Source organism: Mycteria americana, chromosome 2 (assembly GCF_035582795.1).
Source record: "Mycteria americana isolate JAX WOST 10 ecotype Jacksonville Zoo and Gardens chromosome 2, USCA_MyAme_1.0, whole genome shotgun sequence".
Taxonomy (NCBI): domain Eukaryota; kingdom Metazoa; phylum Chordata; class Aves; order Ciconiiformes; family Ciconiidae; genus Mycteria; species Mycteria americana.
Genome location: NC_134366.1, coordinates 22864185 through 22870184, shown reverse-complemented (window position 1 = coordinate 22870184; position 6000 = coordinate 22864185).

Below are 6000 nucleotides of genomic sequence, written 5' to 3'. Positions count from 1 at the left end.
ATAGACTAGTCAATTATTATGACACATTCCAGTCTTAATTTAAGGCCACACCAAATTCCGCTGTCTCTCCATGGACTCTCATACTGCAGGGAAGGCACCAGAACAATGTCTGCACTGGTCTGTTGGGTAGCTGCCCAGGCTGTCCTTGCCAGCGTACATGATGGGTGAGCAGCAGCCATATCTCAGGCCTGACAATTGTTTCAGAGTACCCCAGGTGTCCCTGTCATTGCATACCAGATATGGCATCCACCAGCACACCACCTCACTTGAAAACCCTTTTTGGCTTTTCTGGCAAGGACTTTCTAGCGTTCGTCCTGCCACCTGCTTGTCTGTGCTATGCAAATATCATAACCCATATGGTATGGGCTCTTACGTGTTCTCTTCCACCATCCATACTGATGGTTTTGGACCAATGTGTTGCAACTGTTTGTGACTTGTGATGCTCAGAAAGGGCAACAGAGCATTGGAAATTTCACTGAGAAGCACACAGAAGGAGATACTATTATCTACACTGTGGTACCAGCAATTTGACTCTTCTTATTTGAGAGATGCTGCTATGAGTACTGAACACAAACACAAGTCATTCTTTTGTATTCCACGCTGAAGTGTGTTGGTGTTGTCTTGGTGGTCTTGGGTGGTTTTATCACTAGCAACTGGTAGTGTGCCCTAATTTCAGGACTTCAAAGGCCATCCTCATATTCCTGTGCAAAGGTTTCATATGAGCTCCGGAGCAAGAGTACACCTACTTTATGGCTGCCATCCCAATCCAGAAGTGGGTGGGTATTGCTCTTCTTCAGTATACAAGCAAAAGTCATCTATATACATGCTACAGCAGCTCAGTAGCAAGAAGCTGTAATTATCAGCAAGTTTAGAGAGGTGTAAGTGGACAATATACATCTGGTGGTTTAGTATGCCCAGGACAGCAGAGCAGCGTTCAGAAAACATAACATCCACAACTCAGCTATAGCCATTAATGCAATTCTTTCCCCAGGTACTATCCACATGAGGAGTCCCATGAGTATTCGAATCATTCTGTCGTATTCCAGGACTTCACTGATGATAATTTTTTTGTGCACTTTGCACAAGGCTTCAGAGGAAAAGATGCAATGGAGAATAAGGCCTCTTCTGTAATTTGCTAAAGAAATGAATACAAGTGGCAATGCACTCTAAATTGCTTAGTGATTCATTGTCCTGCACAAATGCAAAGCATCTCCCTTGTAACTTCAAGACAAACAAGGCAAAACAGATACATAACAGGAAAGCTAGAATAAGGAAATGTCCAGTAGAAAGATCTTGTAGATGACTGTGTAAATGCCAAAACAAACAGCAAATATGTGAAGAATATTACCATATTACCCCCTCCTCATTGTAGTTCATTCTCATTGGTAAACACAAAACCCACACAATTCTGTGCAAATGTTGCTGGAAAATATCGTGTCTAAGAAGTCGAGCTTTAACACTGGAAATAGTTTAAATATTACAAAACAGATGACTTTTAATAACTCTTAAACTTGAGACATGCATTGAAAATATGATCCATATGTTCATAGCCATATATTTTGGAAAATACATATTCATAGTTGATGAAATCAGTATAATTTCGTGTGCAGGATTTCAATTCCATCTCAAGTAATGAGAAGTAAAAAAGCTTATGAGAGCATAGTCCATTTTCTATCATTTCCTACTACCATAAACCCTACTTTTTAATTTGGCTTTTTGTACTTGCAATTAGCAAGAATATGCCATTTGTCTAGACAACAGAGTAGCTGACTGTCTGGCATAGTGTTTCTGGCATTATTAGGGTGGACTAAGAAAGCACATGACTATTTGTTGTAAATTCTTTTCTAGCATGTAATATTTTAATACGCCATCAAAATTCTTAGGTTGGATTGCACTTAATTAACCCTGCATTCTCCACCTTGATTCTCCTTCACAGAGATGTGTTTTGTAGAAGTAATTATAACGTACTTCACTTGAGTGAAGTGGGATTTTTTGTTTCCTTCCCTTCCTCTCATTTCATTTCTCCCCCCAATATAATTTCTGCTATGTGTTAAGTTTCAGTGTTGGTGGAGAAAAACTAATTTGTCGGAAGATCTTTTTCCAGACATTTCATAGTCATAGTGTATGTTGGATCATGGGTAAGAGGGACCTCGGCAAGGATGGTCTGAATTCCAAGGAAGCATAACTAGAGCAAAAGCAGTTCCTACCCACTTTTTGTTGGTATCAGAAAGCATACTCCAGCTTTAAAGAAAAAAAAAACCAAACCAACAGAAGATTTAAATGGCATGGTGCAAATACCAACACTGGTATTCACCAGTCAGTTTACACTAGAGTGCAAGTGATCAGATCCCCTGCACTTCTTCAGCCACTCTTTTTTAAAGTTATTGCTTCCCAGCTGAGACATATTAGCTGACACTGGGCATGTGCCTAATCTTTTGCAAAGTCTCAGTAAAACAATTGCTAACCACTTTCACTTTTACAGCCTACTAGAATTACATATGAAGACATAGAAAAACAGTTTCTAATTATGGATAGTTATTTGGTTTAGGCAATATAAACTGAAAATTCCTGGTGACCTGAAGTAGTACTAATGAACTTGCAATATGCTCTTGCAGTTTACAGTTCTGTTATGAATGTAAACTCTAGCCTTAACAAGAGACGCTTTTGATACTCTTGTATCTGTGTCATATAAGAGATATTTCATACCTTTCCCTCTTCCTCCAGAATTCACAACACAAAACATATCCCAGATTCAAGACAGTAAGAACAAACCTTCAGGTCTCTAGCTTTCTCAAGAACTACTTTTTTGTATGTTCCAAATGACTATCTGAATAGTAAAAAGGCCCTATCTTCTCTTCTGCACTTATGTCCCACTTATTTCAGAAATGGCCACCTTCAACAAAGAATTGTCAAGCTTGTTCCCCAGCGAAGTTGGTGGTTCACGTGGTAACAAACAGTCTTGGCAGAAGAGACATTCATGTTCACTATATTCATGTTTACAAAATAGCGTCAGATGTCAGATTCAGACTTTGCTCTCTAATGCTCTTACAATCAGCAAGATTTACTTCGTAGCAGGTAAATGCATAAAGCACTTCTGAATTCTCAGGTTAGCTTTATACTGGTGAAACTTTACTAAAAGCAATAATTTCTGCTTTATACTATTTTAAACAAAAGAAAACATGGACTTTCCCATTCTTTGGAACAAAAAACCCAAGTCTGCACAGTGCCTCTGTTGCTGAGATCTACATGATAAGATCATCTGAAATACAGCCGGCAACCAGCACTGTTTCTCAAGAACTGAAAGTTCCGAGGCAGTATGTTTGATGAAAAACACATTGCGTGTTCATTTATCCCCTATGCCTATTTAAAATCTGAGATATAAACATCTCTTCTACAAACATACTCAACAAACCTATATCTGGTTTACATCCTTCAGTCACCACAATGACATTTCGTTAGCTAATCCATTGTGGAACTGATTTTTAACAAAATAGAAGCAAATTCAATTTGTTAAGTTTAACCTGATCATGTAATACCCTTCCAGTAAGTCTACCACTACAGTTCTGGCTGCCTTATGTTATTGTTTTCTGGTGACAGATAGGCTGCTGCAAATACTTCTACCATAATTAATCTGCTCCAAGGGAAAAAAAAAGAGTTGAAAGTAAACTTCTAAGTGACATGGTACTGCACCTTACAGTGTAAATGTGTCCTTGCGATTTTTAGCTCTGTGAAGATAAGACAAATAAGACAGAACAAAACTCCGTGCAGTGACAGGGAAGAAGCAGTGTTTGATATCTCTGTGACGGCTAGATAATAATCATCAGTGACAACGTAACAGTTTTGGCACTAGGTTGCTTCTCTTTAAGTCTGCCTGTTGGCTACATGCTCATTTACTGTTTTCACTCTAATTATACAGTGTTTCATATTACCTGCTTAAATGAGAAAATAATGGATCAAGCTCTCTCAGGGAAAATCTAATGAAGAAGAGAGTTCCTTCCCAAATGAGATTTTTCCATGCCTCGTCTATCACATTATCCCATCAGTTGAGCTCTGCAGAAAGGTAAGAAAATAGAAAGAATTCTACAAGAGGTCAATGGAAAATTCAAAACCCAGGGATTTCCCAACAGTGTTGGGAGCAGCATCTGTGGGTGCTTCAAGTAACCCCTAGGGCTTGGTAAATTTGTCAGTTTGTCTATCAGTAGTTAGATACAGCAAAAGACACTTCCTTAGGTGCATGGTCTTATCTGTGCACTAGACTTTGGAAGAGAGCACAAGGACAGTAGAGTGGAATAGAATTGTCAGTGAAAAGCCCCAAATATTCTGTACAGAAGCCAGCCATTTCTAGGGATGGCTAATGCAAAAGGTAGCAAAATATCTTAATCTAGCCCTTCTCTCTACAGCTGAGAGGCCTTTGAGATTGCAGGGATAAGCCTTCATCTGGATCTAGCGAACTGGATCTAATCCTCTCCTGAGAACACACACTTATTTTTCAAAGATCTGGACATGGTCTCTCTTCTCTTTTAGAGATTGTCTGAAGGAGGTTCTTCTGCCAAATTTTATAAAACAGCATGGCAAATCAGAATACTCAAAAGCTAGTCCAAAACTAGCTAGTTGCAATTCCAGAGACTGCTTATGCATTTTCTCCAGGGCGTATGAAATGTAAATACAGAAACAGTCCTTGGAGCAAAGACTAGAGTCCACAAGTGAAGGTCACCAGGCTGAAGAGTAACAGAATCACAGAAGAGCTGAGGTGGAGAGGCACCTCTGGAGATTGTTTAGTCCAACCACCCTTGCTCAGAGCAGGCTCAGCTAGACAAGGTTGCTCTCAGCCATGTCCAGGCTAGGCTTTGAGACTCTCCAAGGATGGAGACTGCACAACCTCTCTGGGCAACCTGTGCCAGTGCTCGGTCACACTCACAGTAAAAAAAGTTTTTTTCTTACGTTTAAGTAGAATTTCTTGTATTTCAATTTGTGCATATCACCTCTTGTCCTATTGCTAGATACCACTGAGAAGAGTCTGGCTCTATTTTCTTTACTCTTTTACTTCAGGTATCCATACTCATGGATAAGATGCCCCCAAGCCTTCTCTTCTCCAGGCTGAACAGTCCCAGCTCTCTCAGCTTTTCCTCGTGCAGCAAATGCTCCAAGCCCTTAACCATCTTTGTGGATCTTCGCTGACCTTATATGTCCGTGTCTCTCTTGTCCTGGGGAGCCCAGCACTGGGCCGAGAACTCCAGATGTGTGTCACCAGGGCTGAGTAGAGGGGAAGAGTCACCTCCTTCAGCCTGCTAGCAATGCTCTGCCTAATGCAGCCCAGGAAGCTTTTGACCTTCTTTGCTGCAAGGACACGCTGCTAGCTGACGTCCAACTTGTCCACCAGCATCCCCAGAGCCTTTTCTGCGAAGCTGCTTTCCAGCTGGTCTCCGGCCTGCACTGGTGCATGGGGTTATTCCTCCCCAGGGGCAGGACTTGGCATTTACGTTTGTTGAACTTCATGAGATTCCTGTTTGCCCATTTCTCCAGTCTGTCAAGGTCCTCTGAATGACAGTACAACCCCCAGGTGTATCAGCCATTCCCCCCAGTATTGTACCACCTGTAAGTCATATTCCTTCTTTGCTTTCTGTCTGACGTACTACCTTAAATTAATTCTTACAGAGTGCTAACAGGAATAGAGGAGTACCACTCCTTAGAATGGCCAATAAGCGTGATGTAAGCATAGTCCTTTGGGGAGTAGGAGACAGGGATTTCAACCCCCTCCTGAAGAAAGCAACAAGCCAAGATCCCCAGCAAAGTTAGACAGCTTGCATAAGGATAGGGATCTGTGTTTCTCTTTCAACTATTTTTCAAAAGGCAGTGACTATACTTACTTGTTTTCAGAAGTCAGTTCACATATTAGGCGATTTTGAAGCATGTGTTGACTGGGCCTTAGAAAATACTTAGTTTCTAGATCCTAATCCTTAAGAGATATATTCTGATTTGCTCAGACTGTACGAGAAACTG